We start from the raw sequence: 25,657 nt of genomic DNA, 5'->3' as shown, positions 1-25,657 counted from the left end.
AATGTGTGTATACTCAGACATTCAGAAAAACAAAAAACAACAAAAAAACCCCAAGCTAATTATAGTGTCTTAATTTTTAAAGGTAATTTGAATGCATTGCCCAGTTAATATCATGTAGTGACTATTTACATCCATTCTTTTATTTTCCTTTACTAACAATTTGTTTTGTGGTTCCAATATAAAGCAAGGATGAATATATAAAAGATTTTTTTTTTTTTTTCCCAGAAGTATAAGATAATCTAAAGACATAATTAAGAAAGCTAAACAAACTGGTAGTGTCACAAGCTTTGGCTACAACACTGTGCCTGCTTCAAGAATGGTACAATATCTTGAACAAAATTCTGCCTCTAAGAGGAAACTAAGAGGAAAAGAGCTTTATGTAAAAAGAATGGACTTTTACATAGTACAAGAAACATCTGATACTTCATAATTACACAAGTCTAAGGAAAAATACAAATATGTATTATTTTCCTTCACTACCAGGGATAAAAAGTAAGACTGGAGGCTTCAGGGGCTTTGCACATGCAACAGCAGATTTGTTTGTGATCATTTTTGCAAAAGAGACAGTTTGCATGTAAACTAGTTGCTCTTTTTTCTGGGGCAGGGGTTGGAAGTATCATAGTGTGAATCTTATAAACTACTGGACTGTTACTGGACATATAACTGCAAGTTATATGTCTACACAGCCTTTTTCAGACATACATTAATTTATTCTGCTTGAGTTCAGTGGCTGAAGGGCAGAAGTTTTGTTGTGTTATTTTTTTTCCCCATCTAGAAGCAGTATGACTATTAGGATGATAGTATGCTCAGACTAAAACACTTTGCTGAGAGACTGGGCTTATTCACATTAATAGAGTACAATGTTGAATTGGTGAACATTAGCATCCATGAAGTATCAACATTTCTCAGACACAGAACTGTTTAGTTACCATAATACTCACCCCTGCTTATCAAAACTACTTTAATACACATGGTTTCAGACTACTTCCCAATCTTGAATAAATTCATTTTGATACCCTCCTATGAGATAAACCAATGGTATGTGATATGATCAAAGTTATATACTGTGGTGCAGCTATACTCAAGCTTACTGTGTCCAAGACAGCTTTTGAACTAGAAGCAGTGTGCTGCCTCATTGAAGCTCTAGGCTTGATTGTATTAGTCATGGCTATTACTTCTCAAATGCAGCTACACTGCATTTGGGACCCAGGCGTGTAGTGCTATAGAGTTTTGTACTGAGTCACATAGACATTAAACCCCTATCAGACATTGACAGAACTCCTTTATTTATGCTCTATTAGCACTATGGAGCTGCCCCAAGACACACATGTAAGAAAGGAAGTTAAGTACAGAACCATTCAGTGTTGTCTCAACTATTCTCTCGGTACTCATGAGAGGACAAAAATGAAAACAAACAAACAAACAAATAAACCCCAAACCCAAAGCAAACCAAAACTTATATCTACATTAAACATTTGTAAGGGGCATTGATAGTGGTATCTATCAGTAGGAACAAGAATAAAATATCAGATTCCTAAATAAAATTAATAACAAAATGGAGGTAGTTAAGTGCCCCTTAGGTGCATAAGCATTTGGGAGGAGTTATGAAGATGATAGAGAAGGAAAACTTATTGAACACTGAACTCCTGAACCCAGATTTCCTTCCCCAATAAGTAAAAGTTATGACTTTTTGCTGTTCATTATAGACTGCCTTCACTGAGTTAGACCAAAAGAGGTCGGTGAAGAAGCCTGAATACCAGTATGGTAACAGAAGGAATTATCTTTTTTGTTCCTCTCCCAGTTTCTGAAATTGATTTCTAAAGTGAAGCTACAAGCTGAGTATTTTACTCTTCCTTCAGCCTCCAGATGGATACATGGTGTTTGTAATTGTGCTGGTTTACTGCTTGTAGAGAAACTCTCCTTGTTGCCCTATTGTTTATTAGTCTGCTCAATCAGTATTAGTGGTAATATGAGAAAAAAAAAAAAAAAAAGAAAAGAAAAGCAAGTGCATTCCTCTGGTTTTCACTCTTGATGGGCTTCATATGCCTCACTTTGGAACTCCAGCCTTGGAATTCCATCCGTCATGTATACTTTTCTTGGTAGTAAAAATTAACACCTGTTGTTTGGGTAATGCGTTGTATTGGTAATATCAATCACGGAATGGTTGGGGTTGGAAGGGACCTCTGGAGATCATCTAGTCCAACCCACCTGCTAAAGCAGGTTCACCTACAGCAGATTGCACAGGAATGTGTCCAGAGGGGTCTTGAATGTCTCCAGAGAAGGAGATTCCACAACCTCTTCGAGCAGCCTGTTCCAGTGCTCTGTCACTCTCAAAGTAAGGCAGTTTTACTTTATATTCAGATGGAACCTTCTTTGCTTCAGTCTGTGCCTGTTGCCCCTCATCCTATCATTGGGCATCACTGAAAGGAGTCTGGTCCCATCCTCTTGACATCCATCCTTGAGATATTTATAAACATTGATAAGATCCCCTCTCAGTGTTCTCCAAGCTGAACAGACCTGGCTCTCTCAGTCTTGCTCCACACAAAAGGTGCTTTAGGCCCCTAATCATCTTTGTAGCCCACTGCTGGAGTCCCTCCAGTAATTCCTTGTCCTTCTTAAACTGAGGAGCCCAGAACTGGACACAATACTCCAGATGCAGCCTCACCAGGGCAGAGTAGTGGGAGAGAGTAACCTCCCTGGTCACACTCTTCTTAATGCACCCCAGGATACCATTGGCCTTCTTGGCCACAAAGGCACATTTTTGACTCATGGTCAACCTGATGTTGACCAGAACTCCCAAGTCCTTCTCTGCAGTGCTGCCTTCCGGCAGGTCTGCCCCTAACCTGTACTGGTGCCTGGGGTTATTCCCCCCAGGTACAGGACCCTACACTTGCCCTTGTTAAACTTCATTAGGTTCTTCTCTGCTCAGTCCTCCAGCCTGTCCAGGTCTCGTTGAATGACAGCACAGACTTCTGGTGTGTCAGCCCTTCCACCCAGTCTGGTATCATCAGCAAACTTGCTGAGGGTGTACTCAGTCCCTTCATCCAGGTAATTGACTAACAGGTTGAACAGGACTGGACCTAACACTGACCCCTGCTACATTGACCCAGTAGTGAATATATGAAGTATACTATTATATTTCATGCACTTTTGGGGCTAGTGTGAGAAATTAATTCTGTGGCCTAACATTAAGTATTGCTGCTATATACAAAAAAGTTAACTTTATTTTAAATGTTGAACATTTCAGCCAAATTTTACTGATAGAGCTAATTACTAGTAGCATTATTGTATATGGACATTGCTATATTATTCCAGTTTCTGAACATGTAGAAATTCAAAGAAATTACAAAGCTAACAAATTCAAGTAAGGCTTTCCTAATTCTGTTAAATGGATGTTCTTAGAATAATGCAAACAAATAATTATATATTGTTTTCATGTCATATTAACTATGAAAGCACAGACTCTACTTGTTAAGGGTAGAGAGGTAAACGGGCATAAATATACCAGCACCACAGAAGCAGGTTCCTTTCCCTAAATGCCTACCTGAAATTCATCAGATACCTGATAAATTGGACAACTCAAGGAAACAGGACTCAGTGTTCACTAAATGTAAAAAAAACCAAAAACAAAATGAAAACAAAAACAAAAATGAAAACAAAAACAAAAACAAAAACAAACTATCGATGATCTCTGTGTCTGATGAGGAGAATTAACTCTATGCTATATCCTACATTTTTACTATCTTCTCATCTATATTATAAAACACCCTAAATAAATTTAATTATTCTATCTCACCCTGAAATGCTGTCTCAGGCAACTGAAGTTATAAGAAAACCATGGTATTCTAAGAAATGCATAAGAATAAATTGAATGATATCCACCACATTTACATTGGTCACTATTTTTTTAAAATGATATTTACTTTTTCTTACTTGAAATGAGACACAAAGAATAAAAATTCTATTAATTTTGCAATTTTAAGATGCACTTTAATGAAAAGTTTTCATTAGCAATTTTCTTAAACAAGTGATTAGATTATTCTTATATTTAGTTCACATTCTTTAATATGTATCCATATAAAGGAATGCAGCATCGCTGATTATGCAAAAATACATTACTATAGGCAAAAAATAGTTTGCTATATAATGTATGTGACATGATTATTGTTATTTTTCAGAAAAAAACAAACAAACAAACATGCTAAAATGGCATAATCACCTGAAAAAAAGACCTCATATTTTAGTTCCTTATTGAAAAAAAAAAAAAGCTGAGCATGTCAAAACATACATGAGGTTAATACAGACTGAACTGTAATTAAGAATAGATAGAAAGTGATTTTCTTGTCCCAGGGAGTTTCACATTTTGAAACTATTGTTCTCCTTTAGAAGAAGAAGAAAACAAAACACTTTAATGACTTTTGTTATTTAAGAATCTTCAAATGAAAAATTCTCTAGATTCACCTTTCTCAACTTCTTTTAAATTGATTTTTTATATTATTATTTTTAATTGAAGGAATTCACAGTACTAACTCCATTAAAAGTGTTGAGAGAGACATGTGCATTTTTAAAGAAAAGAATTAACTGAAATAGAAAAAAGTTTCCAGAGAAGGCATACCTAAATCCATAGCCTACATTATGATATTTCAGCCCTTTGACTATTAATAACATAGTTTAGTAAAATGCCACTGAAATTGCTTTTGAAATCACATCAAGAAATTCAACATCAAAATCACACAAGCCCACTTACTACTTCAACAGTGACATATGGACCAGAGAATTTTAAGTATCAGTTTTATATAATAATAATAATAATAATAATAAGTAGTAGTAGTCTTACAGACCAGAAACTATATGTTTCAGGAGACAGTGCCAAAAGACAAACAGATGTGCTGTAAAAAGTACATTTTTAGTAATGATAATCACCAGTTTTCAGAAATTACTCACAAAAGTCTAATCCAGCAAAACTTCAAGAAATTTAAAATATGCATTATCCTAACTAATAAAAAAAACAGTGTCAAATCTTGATAAGAGGTTTGCCATTTCTCTTTTATGTGACTTTTATATATTACAGCAAAACATCTTTAAAAGCTTTATGATATTTCAAAGATACCTAAAATAGATGCAACAGCTAAACTGTGAGCATTACCATAACATTTTACACAACATTACTATTCATGTGTGAATATACTACATAACTCAAAAAAATTTTAGTGTTAGAGGTTGAATATGATAAAAGTTTGCTCATGTATCATATAAAAATAACTATTTAATGTAGCTGAATGTAGTCATTGAGAAGAATACTGAATTTAAAACATTTTATAACTGGAATATTCTGCTAACATATTCCCAGTCTTACTCAAGATGTACTTGAAAAGAGATGTTATCCAAACATGTAATTCTAAGATTATTTAGGATGGAATTTTTCTTGAACATAGTTAGGACCAAGTGATGTGGTTTCCATGCTCAGAAACTTGTGTAGTTAACAATGTCGTTTGTTATCTCTAATGACGTTGCATTCCTGATTTTAAAATTTTCTATTTCTACCAGTTTTCTCTGTGGTAAAACTCAGCAGATTTACTAAATAAAGCACACTCAAAAAGTTCTGAAACAGGAGCGGATGTCAGTTATTTGCACATTTTGTGAAAGACAAGTTTAGATTGTTATTAGGTCATTATTTTTCACTGAAATGGAAGTCATCAAAATAAGTTTCTGGTGTGTTTTTTTGTTTTGGTTTGGTTTGGTTTTGTTTGTTTTTTTGTTTTTTTTGTTTTTTTTACTTTCTGAATGTACTAACAGGAGATGCATTTTCCTTCTTTAAACAATTATGCTGTATAGTTTCCTATATGTCTACAGGTATGTCTAATAAATTTCCTTGTAAGTCTAGTATTTCTGTCTTGAAAAAGCAACAAATAGCATCTAAAAACATATTTTCATAAAATCATTCATGTTAAATATTTATAGCTTACTGATGGTGGTATATTAAATTTTTGTACCAATATTGTTTTGACATTTTCCCTATTGCATATACAAATTGCCTATTTTGTCCTGTTTCACCACTGTTGGAAACAAGATACAATTCCCATTAGGTGACAATTTATAGCTAATACACTTCTTGCTTAGAGAAGGGAATCACAACCATCAGAGCAACGGAGTTTTTGACAGATCTGAAAGCAAGACTAACAAATGAAGTTATTCTTCAGTTTGGACAGCCTTAATAAAAGCAGAAAGATTTACAAGCTAGCTTTCAAAAGAAACTTTTTTGTTTCTCTGTTTTTTGTTGTTCCTTTTTTGTTGTTGTTTGTTGGGGGGGTGTTTGTTTTGTTTTGTGTTTTTCTTCCTTCAGCCTTCTCTATGTTTATATACAAAATGGAATAAAATACAATAAATACAATACAGTAAAGACTGTACATATATTCAGTAAGTCCTGTAATTCTGGGATGTTTTGTTTGTTTGCATTAATCAAATTTTGAAATATTTAGCTTATTCGTGTATGAACAAAACTTTGAAATTGAAAGCTGCAGAAGACACATCAGAAAGACACAACAGGAGTAGGAGATACTCAGCATCTTCCAGGCTTCCATTTTCAATATAATTGTTGTTGATTACAGCATATAAAAACAAATCTGTTGTTGGCTTTCCCAAAGCAATTAATTATTATCAGCATTCTCATTAAATCATTAAAACAGTAGCAAGAAAATACAGTGCAGAACCAGAGGAACAAATCAATTCACAAAATTCAGGAAGTGAAGCTAATTGCTTGGAAATTACAAGTTTAACTTCTTGTGTGAGTCAAAGGTCTTCCAGTGCAACTGTGCGGCCTGAAGTGACTGTTGCAACCTACTGCAGGTCTCTGCCCTTCCTGCAGAGGCAGGTCAATCCTTCCTGATTTGCCTTGTTATCTGTCCCCCTGCAACTTGCCAGCATTAGTCAATATGGATGAAGGTCCACATTGATGTTGTCAAAACCAACCCTTCTCAGTTTTTATTAAGGTGGATCACTAGATCTTCTGCAGTATTGGACATAAATAATTCATTTTTATCACTGCTGTATTTCTGACACTGTCCAGGAAGAACACTTTGGGGGAAGATGAATATAGTAGCTGACAATGATAGCTCTTAGTTGATATCTCATGTCTTAAGGTCTCAGATAACTTTTTACTTAACTCCTTCCTCTCCTCTAAATAAGCAGCAGTCTACAGCAGTTGTGGATGTTGTCATAATCCATGAAAATACCTAATTACTACCCAGTCTGTGCTGAATTGTCAGTCTTTCAGCAACCAGTCCCATGGATTAACTACATTATTTAAAAACAATATTTTCCTTAATCATTTTTCATGTCATCTTTCAGCTCTGATAGCCTGAACGTTAAGTTCTGATCTACCTTCTTTTTACTATTAATCAGTTTCTAGACATACACTTTCTGTGTCTCTCTGAGACAGCTCAGTCTTTTAAACCTTTCTATACTCATTAATTACTTCTCAAACTGAGCATCCAGTTATTGCTTTTTTTGATATCTGATTACCAGAAAAGAACATAAGTATTTCAAACAATTCACCCACTGATATCTCAACAGGAAAAGTAGTCTGATTCTGATTTTTGCCTTCCACATTTTCTCAAGAAGAGAATTCTTTAATAAAGCACTGATAAGTTAATTTTAATGTTTAGAAAATCAATTATTAAGCTTAGTTTTGTTAATTGTATTTGTTTATTCTGTTTCTTTAAGCCAAATTTTCATGGAATATACAACTGGAAAATAAATGTTATGCTTTACCCCAAAATTATGCCAATGTTTACTTCAGTCACACTTTACAAAGCATCTTTTGAATGACCCATCTCTTGATACATGCTTCCCTCTGTGATTAAATATACTGCAACAGAAGCAGGTTTACAAGAACAACACTTCTCCATCTGTTTCAAGACAAAAGCTACACAACCTCCATACCAGCACAATTATTGCCGTAGCTTTACCTATTTACAGACAAAATCTGTAGTTATCATTTCTTCATTAACAAGCATTCCTGTTGATTCAGTAGTAGATTTTGGTGAGGAACAACATACAGGATTCAAACCCTAAATCAGAATTTGAATATGACAAGGAAATGAGAAGTATATTTAAGAGTTATCTGCTCTATAAATCCTAAATTAAAAAATACAGGAATTGCCCTAGAGCTTAAGACCATAATGAGTCAATCACGACAGTTTTAATTATCGGTTGTTACTTTCATTTATATCCTTATCAAACAAATATTCATAAAACAGCAAATGGGGTGAAGCATTCAAGGGGACTGAGAGTGAAAAGAATTCCTACAGGAGGTCAAACAATATCTCCTTCGGAAAACGGTTATGATAAAATTTAATTTATTCTGGTAGTATTATACTGTAAGTAAAACCACACATGAGAAAATTTGGGAAATTTTAGGCTGTAACAATAGTTTATGACATGTATTTGAAGAAAATTTTCTATTATTGTAGGAGAAATTTTTCCATTCAGCTTTTTCATTATGAACTGTTTGTGACCCCATTTAAGGAAGATTTCACGAGAGATACTGTCCTTGTCAGGATGAATTTGATTCAAATGACAGTTGGTTACACTGCAGTGACTTTAGCTTCTTTGTTGAAAGAAGCTAGATTTGGAGATTTACAGCCAAAGATTGAATCTAGTAGTTCACTATAAACTCAATTTATCTTCAGACACTACCCAATCAGATAGTTCCACATGGTAGAAATAAAAAATACGTGGGAGGTTTCATTAATTCTTTGGTGAATGTGGCTTAATTCTAACAATATAGGGCTTCAACATGAAGATTTCACTATGGACTGAATTTTACCTTCAGTTCACATGGATATACACCTATACCTGTTTTAAAATACAGGAACAGCACCCTAAAACAGTTTTACCTGTGAAGTTTCTTGCCTAATACAGCTACTTTATTTCCCTGTCTCATTAATTCAAAGACATGTTTTCAATGTACCATTACAAAATATTACATATGATTTAAATTTTTTCAGGGAAGTTTATTGAATTAGCTAGACTACAAATCAAACACAGCTCCAGAGATCTCTGCATGTTTGAATAGTCTAGACAGCAGACATCTACGGCCCAAGGATGGCCCATCTCATCAACAGACCTCTTGGTGTTTGGGTAAACCCATAAGTAAAACTCCAGAACAGGCTTTGAAGCTCTTTCAGTATTGTAAGTCTCCGTGATTTGTTTCAGTCTCACACATTGCTCCTAACAAATTAGTGAAACTGCTTCCATTGTACACATCAAATAACTTACAGAAACAGCAAAGACCTGTGGATTTGGGATCCCATCCAATAGTACTTCAAGGTTCCTTCACCTAAGTCCCAAAAGCCACACTCAGATTTCAGAACACACAACAAGGCTTGAGAGATAACTCATTTAGATATTTATTTATTCCATAAAAATTTAGTAAAATGATTTTTCTATAACATTTACAGACTGATTTGTTAAAATAGATAAGAAGGTTGCTTTTCTTAATGTTACAAATTTACCTGCTAACTATAGTTTTTTATGCTACTGTATATATTAAGCTTTTACTGTTTCCAATTCCCATTGAAAATTTGATGGCAGGAATTAAATATTCATGAATCTTTAATGAACACCAGTAACAACTCCTGAGTGTTCTGAAGCAAGAGTCCATGCTAGGTAGTTTTTTAATTTGTTTTTGTCTTATTTTAATCTTCTCTAATAGAGCTATAGCAACTGTAAGACAGAAACAAAAAGAGTACTGTGCCCAAAATCTAAGAAAAGGGTTTTCTCAGTTTATGTACATTGAAAGATTAAAGAACAAGTACACCCACAAGCCTGTCGAAAGCTTACGACATGAACAAGGTAAAATTCAAATAAATATTCAGGCAAATATAATGCTGTGTTTTAATGATTTACAGCATATTCAGGCAAAAATAATGCTGTGCTTTAATGATTTACAGGAAACAAAATCTAAAGAATTATTTTTTAGTTCAATTTCAATGTCTTAAACTCCAGTAGTGAACTAAAAAAAAATAAATAATCAGAATTGGATTATTTATTCATGCATAGCATTATTATTTAATTTAAACAAATTCAAACTTTAAAAAAGTTTCAGGTTTTGTTCTGTAGAGAGGCATCAAAATCAAAATATTAGAGTAGTTTCATTAATCAGTAACTTTCTGAGAAAATGTTTCCCTCAGAAAAATTCTGATCATTATCACCTACTTAAATTTAATTCAAGTAGGAGTAGTATATAATGAAACATGCATTTCAGACTGTCCTATTTTCTGGAAGACAAACAAATTAGCTAGTAAATTGCTAATATATAAAATGGTTCCCATTTTTAAAGAAGCCTCAATTAATTAGGCAATAAAACATCACTGATGTTCAATGGAATTTGGGTGGTTCTGTAAATAGCGCACCCGAAACTCTCTAGCCATTGAGCATCTATTTCAACATCTGCTTCAATATACAGTATGTTTGATTACCCTCATGGTTCCCATAAAACTGTTCTGCCTAAGTGTTCAAAAACCTTCTTTGTCTGGTAGGGAAGAGTATGACTGAAGACCATTTCTCCAGTAAATAAATTTTTACTCAACTAGGTGGTAGCACTATTTTTCCAAATTTTAAAATCACAAGAGTAAACCTATGTGAGTCTATTCACCATGGTGGAAAGAACATACATGCTGGGTTTTTTTTCTCCAGGTACTACATAACGTTTTCCCTAATGATCAAAATGGCAATATTGCAGCAAAGCACTCTGTTTCTAAAATATACATGTACTGCAGAGTAAACATATGTCTTCTCATAGGACATATTTATCAGTGGACAACAGAAGTCATAGATACTACAGACCAAAAAGAGCTATTATGTGAGCTCATAATTTCACTCTGTAGTAAAAATTTATTTGACATACAGTTTATATGTTAAATGTACCTATTATGTGTGTGTTAATACACTCAGAATTAGGGCCCTGTAACCATGTAAAGTGTTTCACAAAACAGAAAAAATGAGGTGCCTGCAACAAAGGGTTTTTAAAAGGAAGAAGAGTGAAATAAATATGATAATTAAAATAAAAGCTGATACTTCCAAGTAAATATGTTTTGCAAAACACGTAGTTTCTGAATCACACTGGAGATGTTTAGCAATTTTCTCTCATCTAAGAATGAAAGCATGAAAATGAAAGGCATTTTTCAGAAGATTTTAATCTTGAGCAATATTTGAATCGAGGTTATTTTCTCTTTCCCCTCACTCTTGCAAGCTTCTTACCATCAGAAAACAACTGTCTGTTACTGAACTGCTTTTTGACTATTCAGATAAGTCCAGTATACAGAAGATCTCTCTATTAGCGTATTATAGCCTGCTTATTTCAAGAAATCTCATTGTATCAGTTGCTAAAACACCAATTGTTATAGTACTCCATTATTTGTGTTATGAGATCAGTTGGTTAAAAGCAGAAGCATGATGATAATTAAGAACAAGAATCTGATTTATATATCTATCAATTATCTGCTATCCTCTCTCCATTGCTTTTGACTCCCTGAATAACACCTTTTCAGACCTTCATATAATCTTTCTGCAAATATTGAAATGTGTAATTATACAGCACTGAGACTGTAAAACTACATGTAAGAGCATAAGCAAGGTCTTGAGGCTAGATATAGGAACCAGAACACAGAAAAGGAGCTCTCCATTTCACATCCTTTACATTTCTATTAGAACACAAGTCATAGCAAAGCAGGGGCAATATTGGTTTTGCCAAACTGGCAATTAAATTATATTGATGGATGCTCTTGTGGCTGAAGAATTACACTGGGATTCATGTATCATGAGTTCAGTTCCTGTTTATACCATGTTTTACCTTGATAGAAATATTAAGCCTATCTGTAAAAAAATTCCTCCTGTGGATGCCAATTGGAATATTTAGGTTGCTGTTTCTTCAGGCACCGACAATTACTAAATTGGAACCTCTCATCTTTCCTCTCACATAAAATAATAATGAAAACAGCAATTTTGTTTTAGTTCGTAGGCGTATAAGCTTAAAATAGGAATGGTTGGTAAAAACACCCTAATATGCACTACCACTTTCTCTTATATACTGCAGTACACACTGGCCAGGACAGCAATATTAAAGCACGATGCAAATCTAAGTATATAAACAAACCCTTTCTTTAAATATCAGGCTTACAATAAATAAATCAAGCATTCTCAGACTGTTTACATACAGGTTATAAAAAAGCATGGACATTTTCCCACAATATTGCCAATATAAAAAGGAAATACAAATAAATCATGCAGGAATCATAGATAATTATTGTTCATAATAAGCTTAGTCTCTTTGCTTATTTTCTGTTGGCTCCATGAAACCCTTGAGCTCCAGTTATTGTTATCTTCGGACAATACTGCCAGAATTCAGATTCTTCAAAGATGTTTCCCTTCCTTCCTTACAGGAACAAGAATTGTCTAATTTTTTTTTTTTTTCAGCCCTCTCCAGTCTGCAAGTTGCTCACCTCTAGGTTCACTCAAATCCCTTCATCATCAAGTGAAAAAAAGAGAAACATTAGGCTTTTCCCTACACCTTAACTCTTGAGTCAAGTAAAGGCAGTATCACAGTCTTTTTCTTACCCCCTTTCTCCGAATGAGTGAAACCAGGGGCAAAGTTAGTCATGGCTTTTAAAGAACAGCAGGGGAGGCCAGAGAAGGAAAGCAGCTTATCTGTTCCTGCTTCTCTCAGAGCACCAAAAGAAGGATATCCCTCATGGTTCCCTTCTCTCTCAGCAATGAGGCAAAGTGAAAGGAAGGAGCTTTCTGTGTTTCTCAGTTATCTTCTCACCTTACATTTTGTGAATTGGTAATGTTGTAGAACCTTCTCTAATTATGGGTGACGACCAGAACAATCAACAAAGTGCATCTGGTATTAGAACAATGAATTCTTCTTTGCACATGTACATGTTTTTCTGGTGTCCTACTTGGTTTTGTGCTCCTTAAATCTAACTTCCTGTTTCTTATGATATGCATTATGTGGGCACACTTACTAGGCTTTAATTAATCTAAATCTCAAAAAGGTTTGACTTTGTGTCAGTGATATGGAGCAGTATAACACCACAGCACTTTCAGAATTTCAGAATCTAGTTAATACACCCATAATGTCACTTCCTCTGGTGGGAACATTATCTTGTTAAGAGTAGTCAGCTGTTTTAAAATAATATCATCAATGAAGAAGTGTTCCCAAGAAAATTTCATTGGTTTAATAGGATTTATTTGCTGTAGATGAAGATAACTTTTGAAGCCACAAAGCACTACATAGATCACTGTTGATTTTGGAGGGTAAGCATACAGGGATGACATCATCAATAGAGGAAACACTTTTCTTAGCCTAGTATATCTAATTTCAAGCACTGACAAGACTATTTTCTTCCCAAGCCAGATGAGTGCATGAGAAGGGCAGAATATATACAAGCTTGTAATACTATATGTCTAAGTCTGCAGCTACTGTATTTTTCTTTCACAAGAAGCCTGTAAATTTCCAAAGCTGTCTACAGTAATAGCTGTCTTATACTTCAAAGATGCAATGGATGCCTCAAACTTTGGATGACAGACCATTTACAAAAATTGCTCTTAGTGATATTATACAAGTACTCTGGAAACTTAGAGGCATTTGTCTGGAAAAGCCAATTCATTTCTGATGATTTTTTTGACACTCTAATATGTACAAGTTTAAAAAAGGGGGAAAGAAATGAAGAAATCAGGTGAAAAGTAAAGATTTCGAGCTTCCATTTAAGCAAGGGAAGTAGCATCATATCTTCCCAGATAAAGTTTTTCAACCTCACAGTAGACCTAAAATGTTAAAGTTGCCCATTTAGCCAAAAAAAGAGAATATAATCTAGCTTGGACAGTTGCATTTGCTCAGAACAATGCTTTAATGAAAATACAAGCTTCTCAAAACTCACAAAACTTTGTAAAATCCTTAAGTTCTCAGCTTACTTCTCAATTTGAAACTTGCACAATATTAGCAGGAAAGTGTACACTTGTCAAAATTATTCTTATGCTATTGAATTAAACCAGCACTTTGGCAACCAGTTTATGTATTAAATACACTCATATGTAAAGAAGGTTCAAGTAGGTTTCAATTCTTTTTATGACATTCATTCTCATAAGGGGATCTTTGAAAAAGGATCAACTGTTTTGTTTCATCTACAATGAGCAGAACTTACTGTTGCCATTCCCAAGGTAAGTAATCAAATATTTCAGCCTTTTAAAATATACCGATATTTCATAATTGTGTCCCTTTTAAAATTATGTTTTTCATAAAAAACCTGTTAAGTACATATTTGGAATTCTGAAAAGGAAAAAAAAAATAGTTGTAAAAATATGAATTCTGAGGAGTGGCAGCATCTGTGAAACAAAACAAGCACTTCAAACCAGTTGTGGAAACTTTCCCAGTTCAATGAACCATGGTTACAAAATAATAATTCAGTCAAATAACCACAGTTTAAGTTTCAATTGGATGTACAATAATCACAATCTGAAACATCTTTGTAAAAAATCTTAGCCTGTCAATCTAATGTTCCTACTTACAATAAAAAATGAGACTTAAGTAACATTTGTTCCACAAATGAAAATATTTGTGTTTCCAGAAGAAAGTTGGTGGAGGTTTGGGTGGGGTTTTTGTTTGGTTGGGTTTTGTTTTGATTTGTTGTGGATTGGTTGGTTGTTTTTGTTTGTGTTTTTTTTTTTTTTGGTTGGCTGGTTTGGCTTGTTTTTTTAATAAAATTGTGAAGAAGGAAAATTTCACCAGAGTTATTACGTGACTGTTACATTGTCAACAATTTATAGGAGGACATTTATATTTATTACTGTACTGGCTTTGGCTTGGATAAAGTTGAATATCTCTGTAGTAGCTCATATGGGTGTGAGTTTTGGGTTTGTGATGAAAATAGCGTTAATAACACACTGATGTTGTGGTTATTGCTGAGCAGTGCTTACACAACGTTGAGGCCTTTTCTGCTTTTCACACTGCTCTGCCAGTGACTAGGATGGAGGTGCCCAAAAAGCTGGGAGGGGAAACAGGTACGACAGCTGACCTAGCTGAAAAAAGGGATATTCCATATCATATGGTAACATGCTCAGCAATAAAACTGGGGAAGAGGTTGGCTAGGGATCCATTGCTTGAGGACTGGATGGGCATTGGTCGGTTGGTGGTGAGCAATTGGTTTCATTTGCATCATTTGTCTTGGTTTTTATTTTTGTATCTGTTTATTATTACTATTATTATTTTTTCTTTGGATTTTTGAATTATTTTTATTTATTTTCAATTACTAAACTGATGTTAACTCAATCCACAAGTTTGTTTCTCTTTTATGTTTAAGAGCAAATATGATAACTATGGATAAAACTCGTAGTTTTGCCAGACCAACTCAGAAAGAGATTTATGACCTATCGAGAGTCTCACAATTGATAGTATGACATGCAGGCCAGCGTGCCACATCTACCGAAAAACTCTTGCAGAGGTGTTAAATTAACAGTTTTGATTCTTTTTATACATTTTATATCCCTTATTAACTGTAACTTCAAGATAAGATTGAAAAATAAGCATTTGCTTTACCTTCAGGACTGCCTTAGCATTTTTATGTTATTTTGAAGAAATAGCTTGCAACTCAGATGGTATGAACAGCACTTTTTGTTGTTGAAAAAAAAAAAAAAAATCCTTATATGTTCTATAATGATGTAGTGGAATAAATGGGAGGTGACAGATGATGATTTCAATCACTAATGTCACATAGATGCCCAAGAGAAGAGAAATTTAAATAAATTATTGTGTGAAATTTATACTAATTTACTTCTTAAATATTAAAACTAAGTTCAGCTCCAATGCAACCTACTTACAGGAATTAGTTCTTTTTATGACTAAAAATGTTCATGTGAAGGATTCTCAATTTAATAGCTGCTTAAAATAATTTCCATTAAGACTGTAACCAAAACCTACACTAAATGTTTAATTAACTACAGAAGCAGTCAATTAAAATATGAAATTAAAGAGTTACCCTCTCCCATAACTGTGATCCTGTTTTTATAAGCTACATGATGTAGTTAATGATGTTAATCTGCTCCTGCTCTAGCCATGACATTTATAAAGTATACTTGAGATCACATGTAATGCATATTAATTAGTAGTATTCACAGTTATTGTTTGATATCTTAGTTATCCTATTTAATTTAAAAATATAACATTTTTATGGACTTGTTTTCCATGGTTTATCATGTATTGTACAGAAACAGGTTTTCCTAAGCAGGTGCATACCTTATTTGCAATCTGTTTGTTGTACTTTATTCTCTGATCTCAGAAACATTGTTTCAAAAAAAAAAAAAAAAAGAAATAGTGTAGTCATAATCAGTTTCAGGTTTTGTTTTTCAGATACAAAGATGGTAAATAAATCTAGAAAAAAATATGAGAGGTTTCTAAATCAAATCATAGCATTTGTTCGGTATGTCTAACCTAAATCTGTGAGACGGACTCTTGTTCAGAAGCTTGTTATTGGGAAAGCACTGGAAGTACATATGTTCAGCAATGTGTTCTAACTCTACTATTAAACACTGGACTTAATATTTTTAAGTCCTTAAAGGCTTTAATTATCTTCCAGTACTTTACATCTTTAAGGATCAAGTACTACTCTTGATCTTTAGTTCATTAAACTTTAACAGATTAGCTCTGTCATGCCTCTCAGATAGTTTCTTTCACGTGTCCAGCTTCTGTAAGGGTGGCAAAAATACCAGAAGCCAATCTTTCTCCTACTGAGAATTAAGAACGGAGCAATTTCCTAGCACCACAAAGCCTCAACAGCTCACTTCATTTCCCCATAAAGCAACGTATTCTTCCATAGTTTCCCAACAGACAAGAATTTGTTGAAATCAGTTTTTTTAGCTGGATGACTTCTGATCTTAGTCAGAGGTCAAAGGAAATATAACAAATGCAAACATAAATAGTGTAAACAGAAACAGGTCTTAGCTGCTGGATTGATTAAGACACTATAAATGCAAAAAATAAATCACAGGTACTTGCAATAGAAAGTTCTGAATAGTGACTCCTTAATGGTCTTCAACTACAGTTTTGTGTATGATAATATAATCTGTTCTCTTTGCTCACATAGAATGACAACAAGTGGGCCAAACATAATATTTTACTTTTTTTTTCTTTTTTTCTTTTTTCTTTTTTCTTTTTTCTTTTTTCTTTTTTCTTTTTTCTTTTTTCTTTTTTCTTTTTTCTTTTTTCTTTTTTAATATACAGCCTCCAAATAATAGAACACAGGGAGTTTTACCTTGCTGACAAAGCCTTCAACAGCATGGCTGAATGGCAGATTTTTTTTTTTTTAAGTGAAAACGAAGCTATTTTGGATTTAAGATGGATTTAGGTTCAACATCAGTGAATGAAAGTTCTTCTGTGCCAGTATAAGAGTCCTGAACCATTCTGTCTTGCTTTGGGGAAGTTAAAAACATTGGTTTTCACAGGAAACACAGAAGGGCTCATCACATAATGTTAGGAAAATGACGGTGGTTCACACTGCATGATCAGTGCTTTTATGTAGTCGTAGTTTCTGTACTAATGTTGTGCACCTAAATTATGATAATGCTTAGTGTTGATGCTATTTCTATGGCTAGCAATCAAATATGAACTTAAAGTAGTGCAAAACATCTTATATTAAATAAAATATTGAGAACACACGTACTCCATGTGCTTTAATATATTTTTAAATTATTAAGTTAGTCTTCCATTAGTTTAATTACACTTTTACACCTTCTTGATTAGAAAGCTAGTTTAATGACATTTTCCACACATTGAGCTGTAAAGTGTGTTCATATTAAGACTCTGTAATGAGAAATAAAACACAAATCTGAAGAACATCTTTCAGGCAGAATAAAGGAAGAGTTACCAGGTTTAACCTGTAAAAACAAACCAAAATGCCATACAGCAAACAATTGTAGCTTTGCATAAATCATATTTAGCCTAAGATTAATGTAACCATTATTAAATTGTGTGATTCCATGATGGGAAAAAAAATCAAAGAAATTTTGTATAAATCAGCCTACAAGCATTTATATTTAAAATAACAAATGAAGTATGTTTTCTTTTGTGTTCAGGTTAATAACACTGTTATAATAAAATGATGCAGTCCATTGAAGTGATTTCCTGATGTGTGCAAAGAAGATGAATTTTTAATTGTTATCAGAAATCCAATTTACCACTGGGTATGAAATGAAGACCTTTGGAGAGCAGATACTATAATGAAACATCATGCAAGATATCCCACTAGAAAACAATGCTTGTATGGCATAAATGACAGTTACAAATGTATTCTCAACAGACTGGGAAAACAAAACAAAACAAAATTAAAAACAAAAACAAACAACAACAATACAGGTTCAGTTTCAGTAAAAGTGGCAGTTTTAAACACTCTATTGAAGTTATAGATGATAAAATGAGGAAAAGACAAGATAGCTTCTGTAAACAAAATACATGCCTCACAAATTTAATAGACTTCTCTAAAAGGGTCAATAAACACAGACAAGAGTGAGAGCCAGTCAATACAGCCTGTTTGGATTTCCAAGAATTATTCAACGAGGTCTTTAACTAACAAGTCTTAGAAAAAGTAAGATGTCACATAAAAAGATAGAAGGCCCTCACATGAATAAACAACCAGTTAAGGAACAGGAGACATAACACAAGAATAAACAATCATTTTGAACTGTACCACTGATCACTGTGTTCTTGCTATTCTGTCTAATAGCTTCACAAATGACTAACAAAGAGGGGTGAATTGTCCACTGATGACATTTAATGATTGTATTCAAGTATACAGAGTACTAGATTTGAGGTATGAGTTGCACAAGAGCCTCAAGCAACCGTCTGATAAAAAAAAGCCAAGAAATGAAATTCAACATACATAAATGTAAAATGACATACGTGGGGGAAAAATAATACATTCGTACAAACAATGAACTAACTGCTACCACTCAGAAATTTTCAATGAAAATATCAGCTCACTGCTCAGTAGTCACCAAGAACGCAGATTGAACTGCAAGATTTAGAAGGAAAGGAAGACTGAACAAAATTAGAAACATACAGAAGTTATGACATATCCCCTTCTGAACTAATGTTCAACTTCCACTGCATCCTTCTCAGAGTGCAAGTGGTCTCACACAGGTACAAGGAACGGTGACAAAGATACATAATGAAGTAAATTGCTTCTGTACAAGAAACAAAGAAGTACAACCAGACTTGAAAAGTAAGACCACTGAGCAGGGATATTCTGCAGATTAAAATTACATGTAGGGTTCAAAACTAAGAGGGAAAATGTTCTCTGCCTAGAGGAATATAGGTTCATATAAAGTGACCCATTAGGCGAGGAAACTGAGCTGCAGGTAATGAAAAGGTCAGTGGATTTTCTTAAGAAGTGCCAGTGAATCTTCCTCATGTCTTCATTGACTTTATTGGAAGTTGGGTGCCAGCCTGATCATATCAAAAACTCACAGCCCTCAGTGGAAAGGGATTAGGATGCTAAGGGAAAACAAAACAGGAAAAATTAAAACTCTATGTGAACTAGTGATGAAATGAAGGGAGGAAGTGTAAGAGAGTGAAGAAACAAGAGCATTGGTCTGAGGCCTTCTATTTGGTTGACCAAATATGAAATGTGAATGCTTTCTTCTATATAGGTCCAGGAAACAAATATCTTTTGAGATATTTTTACTTTCCAAGAACAAAATCGCTAGCACAAAGGAACAACAAAATCACCTTTCTTTAGGTTTTGTTAGTGAAGCAATTCAGTCTTATCTACAACATTCTGCAGAACTGGAGTTCATTTATTATAACTGAGTTAATGGTATCTCCATGGACAGAACTACCCAGGCAAGCATTATGCACTATCTTCCAAGATGAACAGCAGGACCTTAGTTGAAAAAAACAGTAATCGTTCAAAAAACAATAGGAAAGCTGGAAACTTGAAACTCTTAAAGCTATTTTTAAAACCGCAGAACTCACAGTAAGGTAAAAAAAAATATTTCATTTTCAAAAAAAAGTCTCATTATGTAACTGCCCTTATTTATCAGAAAACACTCCAGAAACAATGTTCCTGTCACCCATTACAAGTCTTTTTCAACTGAGGAAAAGCAACCAGCTAATTTGGTAGTTGACATTTTTCTTCTTTTTTTCACGACACTTGTATTTTTCTTGTTCCTTTTTGTTTAGTGTTTTTAATATTTAGAAGAATGAACAAGACACGTCTTAGATAACTAGCTCCACCTCTGCTATCTAGCAGTGCTGTAGCTCTTTGTCAACGCTCTTTTTCAGTGAAACCTTTCACCACCTCTGTCACATTCCGGCAAATGCCTTTGGATTGAACAGCTCGGTATTGTATGATGAAAAAACCTACTTCACTAAAAAAGATTTCCAGGTTCTTCTTGCAAAGACCACAAGCACAACTGCAATGACCAGCTACTGTGCAAAGAAAAAACTAATAATTCTGTCTTCAGAATAGGGTTTAAAGAGCATGCAGAAAATATAGCAAGGGATGTATTATTTGAGTAACAAATGGAAAACGTATCAAACAACTGCTCCTTAAGCAAGTACTGCCAATTCCACGAATCAAATGAGGCAGGCTCTAACAGAAAAAAACACAGCATATAATTACACAATTAAATGATGACATATTGCACCCAAACATGAAGACCAAATTAAAATATTACAGGGAGTCCCTTGTTTTTTGTTTTTGTTTGGTTGTCTGCTTTTTTTAAATTATTATTATTATGGTTTTTTTTTTTTTGTTTTGAATTGCTTGCTTAGTCTTTCAATCCTAACAGTATTATCTAAAGATAGACTTGCTTGTTATTTTTAGCACAATACAAGCTTTGCACCATTTTCTATTAACCAGCATTTACATATTAGCTCAATTACACTAGAGAAAAATACAGCAAAAAACACATTTACCATAACTAGCTTCAGTAACAGAGAATGCTTTGCATTAATGGGAGCTCTAACCATCAAGCAACTGAATCTGTGGAAAAGTAAGAAGGGAGGTCAGCAGAACTACTACCTTAGACTTCCAGAGGGCAGACTTTTACCTGCTTAGAAGACTGTTTGACACAGTCCCTTGGGAGGCACCTCTGAAAGGCCAAGGAGTCCAGGAAGGCTGGTCACTCTTCAAGAAGGAAATCTTAGAAGTGCAGGGGCAGGTGTCCTCATGTGCCAAAAGACAAGCTGGCGAGGAAGAAGACCAGTCTGGCTGAATAGAGAGCTTCAACTGGAATTTGGGAATAAAATGAGAATTTACAACATTTGGAAGAAGGGGCAGGCAAGGGAACTACAAGGATGCCATATATTTATGCAGGGAGAAAATCAGAAGGGCCAAAGCCCAACTAGAGCTGAGCCTAACTACTGCTGTAAATAGAAACACAAAATGATTCTATAAACACATCAGCAACAAAAGGAGGGCTAAGAAGAATCTTCACCCTCTGGTGGATGCAGGGGGAAACAGTGACAGAAGACGAGGCTGAGGTACTAAATGCCTTTTTTGCCTCTGTCTTTAATAGTAAGACCAGTTGTGCTCCAGGTATGTAGCTCCGTGAACCAGAAGAAAGGGATGGGGAACAGGATGAAGCCTAAATAATCCAAGGAAAATGGTTGGTGACCTGCTACACTGCTGACACACACATGTGTATAGGGCCAGATGGGATACACCCAAGGGTCCTGAGGGAGATGGCAGCGGTGCTCACTAAGACACTTTCCACCATTTATCAGCTATCTTGGCTAGCCAGGGAGGTCCCAGTTGAATGGAAGCTGGCAAATATGACACCCATCTATAAGAAGGGCTGGAAGGAGGATATGGGGAACCACAGACCAGTCAGTCTGATATCCGAGCCAGGGAAGGTCATGGAACAGGTCAGACTGAGTGCCATAATGTGGCACATACAAAACAATGAAGCAATCAGACCCAGTAAGCATGGGTTTATGAAAGGTAGGTCCTGCTTGATCTCCTTCTATGACAAGCTGCCCTGCTTAGTGGAGGCTGTGGATGTTGTTTGCCTGCACTTCAGTAAACTTTTGACACCATTTACCACAGCATTCTCTTGGATAAACTGGCAGCTCGTGGCTTGCATTGAGGGTACTCTTCCCTGAGTAAAGAACTGGCTGGATGGCCGGGACCAAAGAGTTGTGGCAAACAGCATCAAATCCTTTTGACAGCTGGTCATGAGTGGTGTCCTGGAGGGCTCAATACTGGGGCCAGTAAATTTGCAGACAACACCAACCTAGGTGGGAGTGTTGATCTACTTGAGGCTAGGAAGACTCTTCTGAGGCATCTGGATCAGCTGGATTGATGGGCTGAGGCCAATTATAGGAGCTGTACCGAGGCCAAGTGCCGAGTCCTGCACTTGGGTCATAACAACCCCACGCAACACTACAGGCCTGGGGAAGAGTGGCTGAAAAGCTGCCTAGCAGAAAAGGACCTGGGAGGTCAGCTGAATATGAGTCAGTGGTGTGCCTAGATGGCCAAAAAAGCCAACAGCATCCTGGCATACATCAAGAATAGTGTGGCCAGCAGGACTAGGGAAGTGATCATCTCCCTGTACTCATCACTGGTGAGGCTGCACCTCAAATATGGTGTTCAGTTTTGGGTCCCTCACTACAAAAACGACAATGAGGTGATGGAGAAAGTTCAGAGAAGGGCAGCAAAGATGGTGAAGAGTCTAGAGCACAAGTCTTATGATGGGGGATGAGGGAACTGGGGCTGTTTATCCTGGAAAAAGGAGGCTGAGGGGAGGCCTGGAGGTGTTTAAAATACATGTAGATGAGGTTCTTAGGGACACGGTTTAGTGTCACAGTTAGGTTATGGTTAACTCAATGATCTTGAGGGTCTCTTCTAAACAAAATAATTCTAGGATTCTCTGATTCTAACCATCAAGCAACTGAATCAATGGGTGGACTATATACAGTTATATACTGCCATGCTGCATGTTGTAGAATATCTGAAAGACCTATAGTGGTCTCAGAGCTATGACATAGACCTATGGGAGTTCCACAACTTTCTGGTGTGGCAGCACATTCTTAGGTCCTCTGCAACAACCTATTTACTTATGTTTAAATATAAAATCCAATTCTGTTTGTACAAAGGTAAATCCATGTAACCATTTTCCTACTTAAATTAACAATGAGGAACACACCGTGTTGGTCAGTGTATACCATAAGCACCTGCTATTTAAGTCTGTAGAAATGCTGGCTTTATGGCAAACTCACAAGTATACGTCCCTCCTTTGTACTTCTGTGTACTTTACACTGCAGTTTGGGCTCTCAGAGGTGCCATGTGTAGCAAGCACTATTCTGGAAAGGACCAACACTTGTTTGCTGAATAGCATAACATTCTATTAAAACCTGATAAAATCATCAAAGGCAAAGAAAAGTAAATGAGCTGTCAAGGGGAAATAAACTGCATTTATTTTTATCTTGAAAACTTAATTTTCAGCTAAAGATCTTGCCTACAGTTAATTTTCTACAAAGCATATACATACTCACTGGAAATGCCCTCCATGGTTACTTGCTCCTCTTGGATTAATAGTTAAGAGCTCAAAAGCTGTAAGCAGAACCAAGTGTTTAAGAAAAAGACTGTCAACATATTGATCTGATTTAACATTGGGATCTACCACTAACTTGAAATTCTGAAATGAAACTGAATAATCTAGAAACTGATTTATCTAGGGAGGAAAAAAAAAAAAAAAAAAAAAAAAGCACCACCACCACACACACAAAACTATTAGAAGAAGAAGAATTCTAAAATTCACTTTGAGACATATGAATCAAAGTTGCCATTAGTATCAGTGCAAAATGTTATTAATATTCAAGACAATTTCTATGCTTTTCTAAATAATGGATATTTTAGTATTCATCAGAGACATTACCATTATAGATAAACAGTGTATTCTAAATTGAATATAAACTGAGTCTATAAAGGTGGGACAAGTTTTCCATGAAAAGCCACTATTCTGGTTTCATATTCTTTCAGGAAACATGACTCACATCTCTGTCATGAAAACATTCTGAAACTTCTGTAATGGAATATCCTGGAGAAGAAGGCAGTGTCTTCGGAAAACATCCAGATGATTTTCACTATGTAGCCTTAAGGAATTTCCCAAACTCATTTAAATTTTTTAGTGTTCTGTGCCACAGTCATTTGGACAAGGTCCAAGTTTTTTTCCATAATTCTCTGCAAAACCACCATGTTTCCAAGCAGGCAGAGGAAGTGTATGAATGCAGACATCAGAGAGACTTCGAAACTAAGGCAGTGCCCAGGACAGAAACTGGACTCCTTCTCCATAACTGAGTCATTGCGGTTTCCCAGACTGAGCCAAACAGACTGCCAACTATTTCCTTGAAAGATTGCTAGCTCAGTGTCACTAAATATATGCAGATCACATAGCTTTCTGGTGGTTTCTATGCACATACATGCTCAAACATTGGCTTACAACCTTTGTGATCAGGAAGCTGTAGTATCATAGTGAACTTTTTTCGTTAAGAAAATGCAAGTTAACTTGATCTTTTAATTCTATTCTGTGTGGTTTTCCAACTATAAATTTATATGATTTCAAGGTAGTCACAATAGGAACTAGTAGGGACCAGCATCATGTTTATCTGAAGTCATACACAGTTCAGAATCACCAGAAATAAAAACTCTGGAGTATTACTTTTCCTTGATTGTTAATCACCAAGAAGTCTTGGGTTTATACAATGATTTCCCGTGCCTGAAAAGGTACAGTATGAATTGATCTGACAGGCTTTCAAAGTAAGGCCATTTCTGTCATATGGATGATACAGTTAGTTTGAAGTAATAAAATTATCACTTTGGTCCTCAGGCAGAGAAATTCCAGTAATATCTTTTGCTGTAGTTACTAAATCATGCAGTCCCTTTGACAGATTAAAAAATGGGAGTTCGTTATAAGATGGGAGTCTTCATTGACTCTAAAGGCAACCTAAAACAGAACTGGACATTGAATTTTTTTTTTTTTATTTTTTTATTTTTTTTTTTAATACATAGTATCCCTTCCTAAATTTTGAAAGGGCAATTACTTAGACAGCTTTGATTGAATTACCCCACTTTCAAATACTACCATATTGTTCATATAATGTGTTACAGTGTAATGTAGTCTTCTGTAACCACAAAGAATCCAACAGAAATGACTGGTTTTACTGTTTATTCTTTTAACACAAATACAGTGAAAAACACATGTAGTTTGTTAGGATTAAAGGTTGTAGAAATTATATGATATCAGGTTAATGAATTTCTGAACTTTTCTATCTAACATACATGTGAGCATATCATACAAAGGGGAAAGAAAACTTACTCCATGTGCACAGGACTGGCTCATTTAGCCTTTCTCAACTGTCTTTACCCACCTTCCCTTTCAGCTTACATTGCTTTTCTAGCTGCAGACAGCTTAGATCACAGACACTTCACAGTCACATGATTTTTAGTTTCCCTATGATGACTGGTAGGTTTTAGACACTAAGCCCACTTAGGCATACTCTATTTTAGTCTGAACATTTCTTAGCTCGGCATAAATTTGTATACCAGATGCCACCTTATAATTAACACATTGGGATATAGGAGCTGTAGATTTTTCTGGT

The sequence above is a fragment of the Streptopelia decaocto genome, assembly GCF_964273445.1.
Source record: "Streptopelia decaocto genome assembly, chromosome: Z".
Lineage (NCBI taxonomy): Eukaryota > Metazoa > Chordata > Aves > Columbiformes > Columbidae > Streptopelia > Streptopelia decaocto.
Note: the sequence above shows the minus strand (reverse complement) of the source record.